Source organism: Narcine bancroftii, chromosome 2 (genome assembly GCF_036971445.1).
Source record: "Narcine bancroftii isolate sNarBan1 chromosome 2, sNarBan1.hap1, whole genome shotgun sequence".
In the NCBI taxonomy this organism is placed as follows: domain Eukaryota; kingdom Metazoa; phylum Chordata; class Chondrichthyes; order Torpediniformes; family Narcinidae; genus Narcine; species Narcine bancroftii.
The window spans coordinates 91,283,702-91,300,594 of record NC_091470.1 but is presented as its reverse complement, the minus strand read 5'-3'; the positions used below and the strand labels follow the sequence as shown (position 1 = coordinate 91,300,594).

General features: G+C 41.4%; 1 long non-coding RNA gene across 1 annotated transcript in view; it reads right to left on the bottom strand.

The window, feature by feature from the left end:
- LOC138753892 (uncharacterized) overlaps window positions 1-16,893 on the bottom strand; it is a 47,947-nt gene that overhangs the window by 13,680 nt on the left and 17,374 nt on the right. The window contains exon 2 of the long non-coding RNA XR_011351485.1: window positions 2,329-2,375. This is a non-coding gene — a long non-coding RNA (uncharacterized lncRNA). The remainder of the gene's footprint in view (window positions 1-2,328; window positions 2,376-16,893) is intronic.

Genomic DNA, 16,893 nt, shown 5'->3' with positions numbered 1-16,893 from the left:
ACTCAAACAGTTGATATACAATATTTTGGTAAGCAATTAAAAATTTTACTGGGAACACTGATGTAGAAAATTAAAGTTAATAGAAACTGTGTATTTGAAACGCATGTTAAAATACAACCTGTAGAGAATGCAATGATGGTCATGAAAAGCAATTTGAAGAAGTGGAAGAAAGAGAAAAGGTATGGAGGGAGATATGGGTGATGTGGAGGAAAAAACAGATATTATGAATAAACGTCACAAAGACACAAGAAATACTGACTCAAAAAATTGATGTTTAGAAAGCTTCAGCAGACATAAAAATATAAAAATAGTAGGTTTGAATGATGGCAAAGAGGGTAAAGATATCAAAGAATTTTAAAATAAATGGATCCCACAAGTCTTAGGATCTGAAGAATTTCAAGACAATATTGAAATTGAAAGAGCTCACAGAGCTTTGACACCGATACCTCATACAAATCAAAAACCACAATATATTTTAGTCAAATTGTCATGCTACTCAAAACGGGAACTGGCTGATTGACGAGCCACTGAAAGACATAAATACTGGAATATAATGGAAGTTAAATATTGTTTATCCAGATAAACATTTAATATTAAAATAAACGTAAAGCATTTAATTCAACAAAGAGAATATTATAGAAGAAAGGCTATAATTTACATTATCCAGGCACTTTAAACATAATAGATTTTTTTGTTGACCCAGTAAAAGCTAGGCAGTTTGCTGAACAGTTGCGAGAACATCAACTGGAAAATGTGGAATTAATGCAACAAAAGGACATCTGATGTTAATATGCATAAATTGGTGTTTAGTCAAAGTAATATTGGACTGTATATATTATTATAGATGGTAAAGATTTGATTGTATTAAGTCTTTAGGTTTTTTGAAAATATGTCAATAAATTCTCTGCGGGAGCGAGGTTAGTACACTGCAGGATCAAGTCACTATTAATGTTTATACCGCAATCCAATATGTTAAAAGTTTTGTGGTCATTTGTGTCATCAAGAATAGTCAAAAAGAATAATCTTCAAATAGATATTTTTTGAGGAATAGAGTTGGAGCATTTGAAATGGGGATACACAAATAAATTGAAATTAATATAATGAAGACATTTAAATTTATAACTATTAATATTAATGAAATACAGAATCAGGTTAAAAGGAAAAATGATTAAGACTACTTAAAAACATAAAAATACATAGAGCATTTATAAGAGAAACAGATTTAACTGAGGCGCATCATTTTAAATTGAAGAGAGATGGGGTGGGTAATGCATTTTCCTCATCTTATAATTCAAAAGCTATTTTAATCAACAAAACATAACACATTAAAAGAGAAAAAAAATAATTACGAATCCAACGGGTAGATATATCATGATGTACCGTCACATTTATTCGGAACCTAGGATATAATTTAATATATATCCACCTAAAGATGTGATGATAAGAAATTTATGTACGTTTTTTTTTACACTTATGAAATACTCAAGGATCAAACCAATTTGGAAGCTTTAGGGCCGATTGACTTGTGCTTAGTTATCAGTCGTCTGAGTTTAACTCAACCTCCAGCTTCAAATTAAAAATAAACAGTGAGGGTATAAATCACCAGGAGAAAACTCAGCAACTATGAATATTCACCAGTTCATAGCGAACCCTTCAGTGTTTAATTGGAAAATGGGTGAAAAGTAAGAACTGATGGTTATAGTTGGCAAGTTAAACTTCTTAGAGTAAGAACTGGGATGAAAAAAAGGCAATTGCTTGAAAAATTGTTAAGCCCAATGTATGAAAGGGGGTATTTGAAGAAACTGCATCAGAACAGTTTTGAAAGGAGAAAACTTCAGAGGAAGTAAAGTTGGCTTTGAGAAAACAAGAGTTAGAGGAAAAAGAGAGGCAGAAATGAAAGCCAAACGGGAAGCAGTAAGGCAGGCAGAAAGGAAAAAGTGAGAGAAAGAACTGAAGCATGAGCTAAAAGTAGCTAAATTGAAGCCGACCCTAAAGCAAGGAGAGGGAGAAGCCCAAAACACACATGCTGGTTAGGAGGAGAGGTTTCTAATCAGTAGAGGTTAGTTCTTCCATTTGAGGAAAATGAAATAGACCATCATTTTCAGCATTTTGGGAAAGTAGCTGTAAATTTAAAATGGCCACCAGACCAGTGGTCACTCCTGCTACAAAGTGTTCTTAAAGGGAAATCCCAACAGGTGTATTCGTGTCTCATGGTACAACAAGCAGCTGATTATGAATTTGTGGAGCTGGCTATACTCCAATGAACTAGTCCCAGAGGCTTTTAGACAAAAGTTCAGGAGTTTAAAAAATGCACCAACCCAATCTTACCTGGATTTTGCTTCTAGGAAGGTTGTGTGGTTTGATCGGTGGTGTGCCTAAATGAAAGTAGAACATAACTTTGATTTATTTAGGGAAATCATTCTGATTCAGGAGATTAAAAGTTGTGTTCCTGCCGATATTCAAGAGAATAATATAAAACCTTGGCACGAATTGGCTAAGTGGACACCAGGGAAAACCTTTCAAAGGAATACTTCTGATAATCCAAGTAGAATAGAGAGAAAATCTAGAAGTGAGGTTAAAGGAAGTGAGGAAGAGAAATGGGTGAAGGAAAAATTTTTGAGTGTTATTCACCACTATTTTATGAAGGTAGGGCACATAAGAGCAAATTGTCCTGTACTGAAAAGGAAGAAAGCGAAAGGGGTGTTACGAACCACCTATGTTCAGAGTGAGAAAGTTAGGGATATTTTTAAACCATTCCTGACCAAAGGTTTCATTTTGGTTAAAGAAGGATCCAATCAAGTGACAGTTAGAATCCTGTGGGATACTGGAGCAGCCCAATAGCTTGTGTTACGAGCCCAAAGGACCCCAAAACCCAGCAGCAATAGACATGCACCAAGACGTGGATTTCAAAACAAAAGTTATATTTAATCAACTTCAAATGTGAAAATAGAATCAAACTTTAATTTAACTCTATTCTTATACTGTCCTCTATACTAACCCAAATTACCCCATTCTCATTTTAAGTGCACGTGTATGTAATGTGTGCGTTAATTCAAGAAAAGTCCTTTGCTTCACAGTTCAATCTCACTTCTCCTTCTTCCAAGTTCTCTGCTTGCTGGCAATCACTGTGCACAGAGTTTAACATTTATAAAGTTCACCAGGTTTGATGCTTGAAAGTTAGATGTTTATCGCTCAGGAAGGTTTGCAGAGAGAGAGATATTTGTTGCTCCAGGATTTCCACAACTGAGATAACATTAATAGTCACCTCTTGATGATTAAACTTGCCGCATCAGGGTCTTCTGGATGGTAACCTCTTTCTTCAAACTACCACAGAGTTCCATTCCTTCCTCTATTTCAAGCGAAACATCAGACAGATAGCACTTCCAGCCATCGACTGCACTGGAACTTGCTGTAATGGAGGATTAAAACCATGTACCCAGATGCTTTTTGCTTATGTGGAACTGACGACACTGGGTCCACACGCAGGTCACCTTACTTTCAGAACTAGCAGATGTAATTAAACTCAACCATGGGGACTTATCTGAAGATACACTTTGAAATGGAATTCCACTGTGAGGCCCAGGGAAAGCAGTTGTCAAATGCAACACTCTGAAATTGACGAATTGGTCACAACCTGTCTTGCTCGAGAAGTTTTAATAAGTCTTTATATCTACGAGATAAACCAGGAAATTATAACATCCTGGTTCCATAATAATTAATCTTCTAAATTGTAGAATGTAATGTTCAGTTTTGATTTTGACTGACAAATATTAGAAGGAGTAGGCGCATGATTAATTGTTTTTGGGGTATATAAGCCTGTGGTCCTGCTGCTGAAGTTTAGATTCTCCGAGGGGTGGGAACACCCCTTGTCAAGAAGGAAGAACAGCCAGAGTCCAAGCAACGTCCCGGTCGGGGGAGGTGGAGAAGCTGCTACCAGCGCCCTGACAACCTACTACAAGTGTGCAGTCGTTGCCTCGCTTCGGCAGTTGGGACCAGTCCAAGCGTTGATAAGTATAGTTGGGAAGGGCTTGCATATTGTAGTGTGAAATCAGCTTTTGAATTAGTAATAAACATTTGTATAAACTGAACTGCTCTCGGTGTGTGTGTCTATTTTCTTTCGGTAGCTCAAACACTGTGACCAATCTAAAATGAACAAAATGAGAGGTATAAGTTTACCCAAGACAATTGGCGCTGCGAGCAGGGTTGGTCTCAAGATGTTTCGCCGAAAGAAAGAGGTGAGCCCTGAGCAGTTCTTGATTCCTGGATGGACTTCCAAAGACGATGGGTTTGGCATGTTGGCCAATACCCTGTCTTTGTTGGGACCACCCATTAGCTGGGATGAGAAGTTAGACTCATCAAGTGCACCTCTGGGAGAGCGGGTTGCCACTCTCCTTCGAGAAAGTAAATTTCCTGATAAAAAGGGAACGCTGATGAATGGTTTTTGGTTGCTGGCCACAGCATTACGCCACTCCGTTCAGCGTGAAGCAGAATTAATTCAAAGAGAAGTAGAATCTCAGTGCAAAAGAAAGCAATTAGAGGAGGAGCTAGAAGTCCTGCGACAATGCTGTTCCATGATGAGCGAGATTGTTCGCACCAGTCAGGACAGAGCCAAAGAATGGGAAGATAAGCATGTCCAAATGATTTGCCGTAATATTAAACTCCGGCAGCAGCTCTGTGCAGATAAGGAAAGGCATGGAGTAGAACCCGATCCATATCGTATTCATGCCATGATAAGGAATGGTAACGATCCTGATGTAATTGAGGATTGGGATGGGAATATCTGGAATGACAATGGTAATAATGCAGATACTCCTCAGCATGTGTCTAACATACTACCCTCTCCATCTGCTGTTCACGCCCGCCCTATAAGGCAGCAGATTTCCCAAACAGACAGAAGGGGGGATGATGTAAGGGTAGAGATGGAAGGGATAGATACCCCGGTTTCCCATGTGGACCCAGGGGAAAATACCCAAACCCCTGCTTATGCTCTATGGCCTACTCCCTCTGTTGGATGGCCTCCACCTCCTCCCCTAGACTGGGTGGAGGACCCTGTGAGTCAAAGTGGGAACAGGGGTCGGAAGGAGTCAATGATCCGTGATTTCTCTGTAAAAGAGCTGGCTGCCATTGGAGATCGATTTAGGCAAAAAGCAGGGGAACATCATCCCCAGCTGCTGAGTCCTCCTGGCCCAGCTGTGCTTTCTGCTCCCACTGCTGCTTCTATCGAGCTGGCTTCTCCTGCTCCAGTTACTCATGATGAGGTAAAACAATGGGTTAAACAGGCTCTTAAAGATAACAATAGCATGTGGTCCTGGAAGCCCCCGAACCCTTCTGAAGCCTCAAGGTGTGGGCAGGATTCCCGTGTCTACTCCATCGAGACACGGCGCACACACGGGGATCCGCGGCCCTACATACCGTTAACAATCCACTGGGGTGGGGGTAATGATCGCCAATACTTGGCTTTGGTCGACACCGGTGCAGAGCACTCGGTGATTCCTGGCAATCCCGACCTCTGGACTGGACCGGCCTTTCAAATAGAGGGGTTGGGAGGAGCGGTCACCCTGGCAAAGGAAATAAAAGTCTGTGCCATGGTGGGTGATAGCCCTTCCCCTGTCTGGTTACATGCCCTGGTGGCTGCTACTGACGAGTGTATCCTGGGTATTAATATGTTGGCCGGTATGGCCCTTAATACTAGCCAAGGGGGATTTGAATTTGGAATTCGAACTATTACAAAAAAACTAGTAGTGGGTCAGGTTAAGTGGGATCCTGTGATGGTGCCAGCCCCCATGAAACCAGTGTGCATTCCACAATATCGTCTCCCTGGGGGGCAGGAAGAGATTACTGCCACCATCGATGCTCTGCAAGAAGAAGGGGTAGTGAGGCCCGCAACGTCGCCCTTTAATAGCCCTGTTTGGCCGGTCCAGAAGCCAGATGGCTCCTGGAGAATGACAGTTGATTATCGTTTTTTCAACAAACATACCCCACCACTTGCTTCAGAAGTTCCGGACATTGTCACCCTTATTGAAAACATTGCTACTGGGAACTCAGGAACATGGTATGCTGTCATTGATCTCGCTAACGCCTTCTTCAGTATTCTTATAGCTGAGGATTCACAGGATCAGTTCGCCTTTACCTGGAAGGGGCGCCAGTATACCTTCATCCACCTTCCAGTATCGCCTTCCCTCTCAATTCACCATTATATTGATGATGTGGCCTCCTGGAGCCTCTGGCAGAAACAAGAGGGTCGCCGAGTCCCACTGGGATTCTGGTCACGTACCATGTCCGAGGCTGCTACTCGTTATTCTGTTTTTGAACAACAGTTAGTAGCCTGTTACTGGGCCCTGCTAGAGACTGAAAGAATGACAGGTGATGCAGATATTCAATTGCGACCTGCACTTCCTATAATGAATTGGGTCCTGGCTAATGATGCTAATCTAAAGATCGGGCGGGCTCAGCAGTCTTCTATTGTTAAATGGAAGTGGTATATTCAGAGTCATGCGACCAGAGGGCCTGAAGGGGTGGGCCACGTACACGAACAGGTGGCTTACCATCCCAGGTCAGGAACTCACTTATCGGAGGAGGGGGATGGTGGCTCCAGTCAGTATGCTGAGTTGAAGGCAGTCACTTTACCACTAGATCCCCATGATCACCCTCTTCGCCTGTTTACTGATTCCTGGGCTTTGGCTAATGGACTTGTGGTATGGATGCCTGATTTGCAAAAGAACAACTGGATGATACTTGACCGCCCAGTATGGGGCAAAGAGTTGTGGCAGCTGTTGTGGGATGCTTCCCACCATCGTGAGATAACCGTTTATCACGTTGATGCCCATACCAATATGGCGATTAACATGGCTCAACATAATGCAGTAGCAGATCAGCTTGCCACTATCAGCTGTGCTGATACCGTCCCCCTGGCTCGATGGGCACATGAACAGAGTGGTCATTTGGGGGAGAAGGGATCAGCTATGTGGTCCCGTACACATGCTTTATCCGTCCATCAGGATGATGTCCGCATGGTCGTACGTACATGCCCAGAATGTCAGCTTGTGAAGTTCCATACCATTCCACCTGGTCCACATGGCCGAATAAAACGGGGTGCTCACTCAGCTGCGGTCTGGCAAATTGATTACATAGGCCCCATGCTAGACTGTATGGGTAAATATTACATCCTAGTAATGGTTGACACCTTTTCGGGCCTGGTTTTTACTTTTCCCACCAAGATGGCTGACCAAGCTAGCACTATCCAAGGACTAAACCATTTGATTTATCGTTATAATGTTCCAGAGGAGATTCACTCTGATAATGGCTTGCACTTCTCCAGGAAAGCAATCTGTGATTGGGTAAATGACAACGGTATTTTATGGATCCACCATATTCCTTATTACCCGCAGGCTGCCGGGTTAGTTGAACAAATGAACGGCTTACTGAAGGAACAAATTCGTTTGGAAACATCACTGGGGACCCAGAAGGGATGGTGCCATGTGCTGCAGCAGGCAGTCGACAATTTGAATCATCGCCCTTTAAAAGGAGGTACACCTTTCCACCGACTTCTTCACGCTCCTGAATTACAGCCTATTCCAGAGGAAAAACAGTCATTGCCCCCCATCCCCGAACTAGAGAATGTTGGACAAAAGGTATGGGTGGCACCACCAGGTAGTGGCCCTCCTGTAAAAGGGGAAATAGTGACACCTGCCCAGGGTAACACTCACTGGGTAGCTATTGAGGGACAGGATGATTTAGTCTGTTTAAACACTGAACGCTTATGGTATCATGAGTGACGTGTCAGGCTTCTTTGTTCCAGGTTCTCCATTTTACACTCCTGGTGATCTGGCTTAACAGCTGCTTTGATGCCAGCAATTGGATTTGTAATGTCGAGGACGTTCCAAGGGAGTTACCCGTGGGAAACACGGTCCGATGCATTACACCAAGGAAGTCCTCGGTCACCAGCCTCAAGTGCAGCTTATATAAATATGTTATTGTTCAGCATGTTTCAAAATCTGTTCGTGAGCTCCAGTACCTGGGTATTGTGGCCAACAAGGATAATTTGAGCCTTGGTTGGAATCCTTTCTCATGGCTAACTGCTACATTTGGGGGGGTGGGCCACACTATCCTCCGTTGGTTGCTCGCGTCATTGCTTATCTTTGTAATTGTTGTTTTGATTTCTCTTTTTTCGCTCCCTCTGTACTCAAATACTGGTTAGGCCTCGCAAATGACAGATTGTGACCAAGGGGTGGGATGTAATGGAGGATTAAAACCATGTACCCAGATGCTTTTTGCTTATGTGGAACTGACGACACTGGGTCCACACGCAGGTCACCTTACTTTCAGAACTAGCAGATGTAATTAAATTCAACCATGGGGACTTATCTGAAGATACACTTTGAAATGGAATTCCACTGTGAGGCCCAGGGAAAGCAGTTGTCAAATGCAACACTCTGAAATTGACGAATTGGTCACAACCTGTCTTGCTCGAGAAGTTTTAATAAGTCTTTATATCTACGAGATAAACCAGGAAATTATAACATCCTGGTTCCATAATAATTAATCTTCTAAATTGTAGAATGTAATGTTCAGTTTTGATTTTGACTGACAAATATTAGAAGGAGTAGGCGCATGATTAATTGTTTTTGGGGTATATAAGCCTGTGGTCCTGCTGCTGAAGTTTAGATTCTCCGAGGGGTGGGAACACCCCTTGTCAAGAAGGAAGAACAGCCAGAGTCCAAGCAACGTCCCGGTCGGGGGAGGTGGAGAAGCTGCTACCAGCGCCCTGACAACCTACTACAAGTGTGCAGTCGTTGCCTCGCTTCAGCAGTTGGGACCAGTCCAAGCGTTGATAAGTATAGTTGGGAAGGGCTTGCATATTGTAGTGTGAAATCAGCTTTTGAATTAGTAATAAACATTGGTATAAACTGAACTGCTCTCGGTGTGTGTGTCTATTTTCTTTCGGTAGCTCAAACACTGTGACCAATCTAAAATGAACAAAATGAGAGGTATAAGTTTACCCAAGACACTTGCTTTCATAATTTTCAAATAGTTCTCCCTGGATTGCCTTTCTCAATTCCTTGTCAGTGTCCACACATTGACTGACTGACTGAGCTGTTAACTCAACTCTCTCTCTTTTCCAACTGCAACTGCAAAAAGAGCATGTGACCTATGTCTTGCAAGACCCCCACCTTCTCTAGCAAACAACAGGTGTTCTTTCTTCTTCTCAAGTTATTATCTTAGTTAAACAATCCAGAATTCACCTTTCTGTGAGCACTTTGCAGAAATGGTATTGATAGATAGCATGACTCCAGCAAGACAACAGTCAAGCATTTTATGATGTCAGTTAAATTACCACCTACATGTGAAGGGTGCTTACATTCTCCAGAGATCCTGCCATATGAATTCTTCAGTCTTTCAAATAAGATGTGTGTATGTATATGACCTAATCTAAATCTTATAAATTCTCCACAAATATTAATATTATTACACCTCTCTTTCTTTAAAGCAATTTTAACTGAGTTTAAATTCAGTAATAATTATAATGTCTTTAAAATATCTAGAAATATAAAAATTCACAATATATACATGTCATAATAAATATGTTGACAGCATATTATACAAGATAAAATTTAACATCTTGATAGATAGTCCACTATTATATTATTTAAACCTCTGATATGAACAATTTGCAAATTATATTCTCGTTATATCAAACTCCAGTTTAACAATCTTCTGTTCTTGTTCTTCATTTTATTCAATAACACCAGAGGATTGTGGTCAGTAATTACCACAATTGGTTCTTGAGATACATATCAAAATTCTGCAAAGGTAACACAATCGCCAATAATTATTTCTAAATAGTAGAATAGTTCCTTTCATGAACATTTAATTTTTTTGAAAAGTAGACAACTGGATGGTCGATTTCATTATGTTTTTGCAATAAAACTGACCCTACTGCTCCCTCACGCATATCCACAGCTAAAGAAAGAGATTTATCAAAGTCAAGAGATTTTAATACAGGATAATGTAATAGCCTATCCTTTAAATTTTCTAAAGCTGCCTGACACTCTAAAGTCCACACAAATTTGTCTTCCTTCTTCAAAAGGTTGCTTAAAGGAAGAACAACCTCAGCAAAATTTTTGCAAAACTTCCTATAATACCCTGCCATTCCTAAAAACCTTCTCACTGGTTTCTTGCCATTGGGAATAGGAAACTCAGAAATTTCATTCAATTTTGCTTGAATAGGTGCAACTTTGCCATGACTAACTACATGACCCAAGTATGACACAATGGCATTTGCAAATTCACTCTTTGCTAAGTTAACTTAAGTTTGCTTTTGATAATTTTGCAAACTATTTGTCCAATTCCTTCAAATGTTCTTCCCATTTGTCACATTTTATAACCAACTCATCTATATAGGCATCTGTATGTGTTAACCCTTCGATTATTGAATTAATCATTCCTTGAAATGTTGCAAGAGCATTTTTCATGCCAAAAGGTAACACATTGTACACATATAAGCCAGATGGAGTAATAAAAGCTGAAATATTCCTTCCTCTCTCAGTTAAAGGCCCACACCAGTAACCCTTCAACAAATCCAACTTAGTAAGAAATTTAGCTTTTCCAATCTTATCAATACAATCATCTATTCTTGGAATAGGATAAGCATCTGTTTTAGTTACTGCATTAACCTTCCTGCAATCTGTACAAAACATAACAGTTCCATCTGATTTCGATACCAGAATACAAGGAGAATTCCAATCTGAGTTTGAAGGTCTAATAATATCCTTTCTCAAGATATATCCCACCTCCTGATCCACAATTTTCCTTTTCTGAACGTTTATTCTATATGGGTGTTGTTTAATCGGATTTGACTCACCAACATCCACATTGTGATAAATCACTGATGCCCTTTTTGGAATGTCAGGAAAAAGAGATCTGTGTTCTTTAAAATTTAATACTTCAAATGTATCTGTTCTTGTGAATTAAGATGAATTAACTTTTTCTCTAAAGTTTTCAACATTTTTGAGTTAGCCAAGCACACAGGAACCATGGTTTCTTTAAGGTTACCCTCACAAGATTTTATTTCCATAATCTCATGACCCACCACTTCCTCCAATCTGTCAACAGCCAACACCTCTGAATCAGATTCTTCTCCACTAACATGATTCTCATAATAAGGTTTAAACATATTTATGTGATAAACCTGAGTTTTATTCCTTCTATCTGGAGTGTTAACAACATAGATAATATCATTCAATTTTGATTTAACTGTGTATGGACCAGAAAATCTAGCTTTCAAAGGATTGTCATGTGTTGGAAAAAAAATCAAAACTTTACTTCCTACTTTACATTTCCTCACTTGAGGTTTCATTTAATAAACACTTCATTTTACCCTGAGCCATTTCTAAATTCTCGAGCTAAAAAGTCCCCACTTTTTGTAGCCTTACTTTAAATTTAGAAACATAATCCAGCAAGTCCAACTGCTCATCCTCATTCACCCATTGTTCTTTTAATAACATCCAAGGACCTCTAATCTGATGCCCAAACACAATTTCAAAACCGAAAATCTACTGATCCCTTCACACCTCTCTTGCTGCAAACAACAATAAATGAAAACATTCATCCCAATCTTTCCCATTCTCCAAACAATAAATCCTCATCATATTTTTAAGAGTAGAATGAAATCTTTCCAAAGCACCGCGAGTTTCAGGACGATATGGAGATGAAGTGATCTGTTTTATTTACAACTCATCAATTGTTGAAACAATTCAAACATAAAATTAGATCCCTGATCACACTGAATTTCTTTTGGTAATCCAAACACTGTGAAAAATCTTTCCAGAGCCTTCACCATCATTTTAGCTTTAATATTTCTTAATGGTATAGTTTCTGGAAATCTTGATGCTGCACACATAATTGTTAACAAGTATTGATTTCCAGACTTAGTTTTCATCAAGGGACCTACACAATCCACAATATCTCTAATGAAAGATTCCCTAAAAAGAGGAATAGGTTGTAATGCAGCCACTGCAGGACCCTGTTTAGGTTTCCCCACTAACTGACATAAATGCCTAAGCACTGGGGCTGGCCATCAAAGCGAAAGGACACGTAGCCGGTTCTGGGGGGAGGTTGTGTGGTGGTGTGCACCCTCATGGTGAACCGGCCCCACTTGTAGCACCACATGGCAGGGTAGCCATGGGGAAATGACCTCATCAGAACTTTCTCTCTGACTCCAGCATCCCTTCCAGCGTGCACCCTGGGCAGCGATTATGAAGTCACAATGCACTAGGTGAATGAGCTCATGCTGCCCTTAAAGGACCGTTCTGAATTTGAAAAAAAAACAAATGGACCAGGGCCAGATGACCTGCTGTTTCTACCACCAGTGCTGTGGACAGCAATATTGGGCCTCAAACTCAAGGACATCCAGGTCCCCAGCAGCCCGGACACATTGCTCTGCAGCGTCTCAACAGGAATTCCGCACCCGCTGGACCTTCTGCACTGGAGGGTGAAAGGATTCAATCTGATGCACAACCTTGCTCACCCAGCAGTAAGGAAAACTGTGCAGATGGTCACGGAGTAGTGGGTGTGTTTCTTCCACTGCTTACACCGCCACACTCTCTCTATAAAGACTGGCAGGGACTGACCTAATGTTCACAGCTTGCCTTTGTTCAGTTTACAAATGAGTTGGGTTACATTTGGACCAATCAAAAGTTTATACAATACATTCTTACCCAATGCAATTCCCACTAAGTACATAAGATTGACAGCCTCTTATCAGACCTGCTCATTGATTGGTTCAGAAAAAATTCCTATAGTTTGTTCTGGTACTAATTTGACCTTTTGAATTAACTTGCCTGCCTTACAAGAATGCACCAAAATCTAGCTTTTATTCTCACTGGCTTTTAACTCCTTTCTTCCTCAAGTAGACCTGTTGGCATGGAGTGTTTGGACTTTTTAATTGTATTTGTTGAGGTTCTGTACAAGAAATTGCTGTGTAAAATCAGAGAGTATTGCATGGAGAACTGATTGGCAGGGTGGAAGCAAACCTCTGAAATAAGTGAGTCCATTTATGAGCACCAGAAAAATGTTGAGCGCTGGTACAATGGAGATTTACAATAAATATTTACGATCGATCAGCGGAAAGTGAATAGGTTGTCAAATGAGCCTAGAGTGGCAGTTTGATCTGTAAGGTGGATTCCAGACCAGTGAAGGGTAACAGGAATAGATTAGGAAATTACACAAATGCATTGCTGTCGCAGTGTAATGCAGGTATATGTGGGGATAGCCAATTCAGTGGCAATAATCTAAAGGGAGATTGTCACCTGAACATGTCAGGAAAGGGAGTGATGTAAATGGACAGTCATTCACAGTTTAACCATTAATTTTAAACAGGACGACGTCGAAGATAGCCCTTTTGAGATTCCTGTCATTCTGTTCAATTGTTCTTGAGAAGTATCATGGTTACATCCTTTGACTTGTTTGATTTGAGTTTTCAATGTGTAGGTGGCTGCAATTTTCAACTGCAATTATGAAACTGCACCACTTTCCGATTTCTTCACTCGATTGAAGCTACTTTTACAGAATATGTAGAGGTATTTGGGAAATAAATGGCGAAAGGTTTATTAGAATAGGTCACACACAAACACATTAAAACACAGATTTTGCAGGTGCTTTTGCAAGATGCTTAGATCATGATGGACGGTCATTTGCAAAAGGCAATAAATGTAACAACAGGCAGTGGCAGCTTTGTCTGGAAAAGAGCATTTACTGTTTGGAAGGTAATGTGATCTTTACAGCCAGAGAACAGTAATAAACAGGCATTGCTCTCAGAGTTGGAGGGAGTGAGAGATAGAGTGAGAGAGGAGAGACATTGGTTCCAGAGGGTCAAGCTGGTGAGCTTTGAAAGATGGCCTTGTCAAAGAAGAGGACTGGCTGTCCAGTGTTTCCCTGTGATGACCTGAAAGAAAGAGGTTATCAACTGGAGAACCGTAAAGGTGGGCATGTTTCGTCAGTAAGACACTGGATTGGCTGATTAAAAAGGAAGCAGTTGGTGATGTTCTGGAACAAGAAAAACTCTCTCTCTCTCTCTTATAACCAACAAGAGCCTTCTGAGTGGTAACTATTTTCCTGTTGAGATCCAAAGCCTGGTGAACTGTATTAAAGTTAACTTCTGTGCACAGTACAAGAATTGGCTGCAACCAGTGAGATTGGACTGTGAACCAAAGCACTTTGCTGAACTGACAAATACATTACACACACGTGCGTTTAGAATTAGAAGGGGATTAAGTAGGATACGTGAGTCAAGAGAGATAAGTTAAAGTATGATAGCATTTTCATACTCAAAGATAAGTAAAAGCAAGTTTTGTTTAAGTAACCCTTTCTCGTGGTTGACAGGTATTGCTGCTTGGATTTGGGGTCCTCTAGCCTCTTAACGAGTACTGTGCAGTTCTCGGTTTACCGTCAGTTATTATGGATCCACACATTCATGCGACCAGAGCAGAGCACTTTCAGATGCAGAAACATGGGAAATACAGTGACCCAATGAGTGTACATCAACCCTCTCACAATCCTGATACATGTCATCATTGCTCTCTGACATGGCATCCAAGCGATGCCTTTTGATGGTGGATCTTCCACTTTGAGTCTGGAATCCCCACATGCTGTTATTCTGGGAGCAGATGACATAACTAGTTTGTTCAGTGAATGAAACTCACATCAATTGCCAAGAGATCCGTGCGGCTGGAGATTTCTCTCTTCTATAAGAAGAGATGCTGTTAAAAATGTGTTTCATTGACGTTTGATTTGTCACTTCTCTGAGAACATGGGAGCCTGGTTACTAAGTCAAATCATTGCCATTTATTATCCTGTTGTGGCAGCTGTCGGTGTTCCAGGTGAGCAAATATACCCGGCGTGTTTTTCCCAGTCAGCCAGTTGCTGGTGTTGGATGTGGACCGCATTCATGGGATGTGGTTTAATAGTTATGATATCGATGAGCGACGTCTGCTGAATGATGGGGTTTCCTTTAAATTAACCCGGTGTCTCAGTCCAAGCCGTTATCTCGGTAAAGTTGCCAGGCTTCCTTTTGACAGTTCAATGTGCGGACAAGTCCCATGAACACGACAGCAGTTGACAGGCTGAGTTTGTGGCCAAAGTGGAATCACACGCTGATGAGCTTGATCTGCGAAATTCATGGTCAACCAATGCAGGGCGGTGGGGTTGGTGTTCCTGGATCTGGACGCTGTTGCAGAACTGAACGACGCTGACCTGCTCTCAACGACTTTATTTCTCATTGACGGGCCAGAAATTGGATGTGAATTCTCTGGCACGGTGTGATTCCGCGGTGGTCACTCAGCTGACTGAGAACTTGTTCAGTTTCACATCCGTCCGAGCTCTAGATTCACTGAAGTCGTTGAATATTTCCACAACCAGAATGAAAATTCTGCATTGTTTCTGGAGGGATCACCAGTCACCGGTCGACAGATTTCTTTTAGATTTGAGTGAATCAGATTGCGCGTTTCCCCTTCGGTCGTGATTTTACACCTGCATATATTTTTACTCTCCAAAGTTTCTTTCCCCATTGACTTCCTCATTTTTATTTCTCCCATCTGACTCTTCACTGTTTCTCCGCCTCTCTCATCCTCTGTCCTATTCTCCATCAGCTCTGGGCCCCTGCCTTATTTCTTTCCTCTTTGATAGGAAGTTTACTCTTCTATTTGGGTCTCGTTAGCCCGAAACTTTGATCACTTCTGCGCATGGATGTTGGCTGAATTGGAGATATCCTTCAGCAACCCTTTCTTGGATCAAGTCAAAGACTTCGTCTGGAGTGAAACAGAAGGCACTTTCAGGTGGCCAATTGCCCCGCATGTAAAGCCGCATGTTTAGGCAATATTCGGCTGTTTTGAGGCCAGCTGAATGTGCAGGAGCGGCGATCGACGTCTCCCTCCTGCGAGAGGGAAAATCATCCCAGCTCAGTGGCTCCCCCAGCCGCTTGAATGCAGCTATTAAAGGGTCAGGCTGCTGATCACAGCTGACACTGGGCAGGAGACCCATTGTGCTCAGAGCCGCATCCTGTGCAGCGGCGTCCTTCAGGTGGCCAGCGTTGCGCTTTAAACGCTGCCACCTGAACGGCAATTTAAAGGGCCGCTTCTGCTTCTTCAGGGACGCTCTTAGCGTAGAATGCACCTGAAAAAGCCTAAAGAGAATACAAATCTGACTGAGTTGTGGACAATTTAGGTGATTGAAAACGGATGTCTGTAACTCAGTGAAATGATGTGGCTGTTGACTCGGGATGTCCTATAATAAGGGGCTGAATGAGGAAGGATCTTTGAGCGACGAAGGTACAAAGGAAATATTGGTACAATAACTGGCTAAATGTATTACATTTCCGAATTTCAATGTGAATGGTTTGAATGGAAAAAATAAGAGAAAAAGAGACTTTCTGGACATAAAGAAATTGGGAGTGGACCTGGCCTTCCTCCAAGCAACTCATTTCACAGAACTCGAACACCAAAAATTAAAAAGAAGATGGGTGGGCCAGGTACCGGCTTTCTCATTCGGTTTGAAAGCAAGGAGGTGGCAATTTTGATCACGAAGTGTTCTAATGAATGGATAAAGATGGTAGATTTGTCGTGGTGCACTGTCAAATATATTCCAAGTCCTGGACCCTGGAGAATCTATACGACCCCAATATAGATGATGAAGAATTTAGGCAGGACATTTTCCTGATTGGCAGAAGCAAAAGAGAATATTCTAATTTGGGGAGATTTTTCTTTTGTTTGGATCTTGTTTTGGACAAGTCAATGAAAATAATAGTGAAAACACAGATGGCCACTGGCCCTATTTGCAGTCTGAAGAAGGTGAACTTGATAGATGTGTAGAGAGAGAAGCACCCGATTATTCCTTCTACTT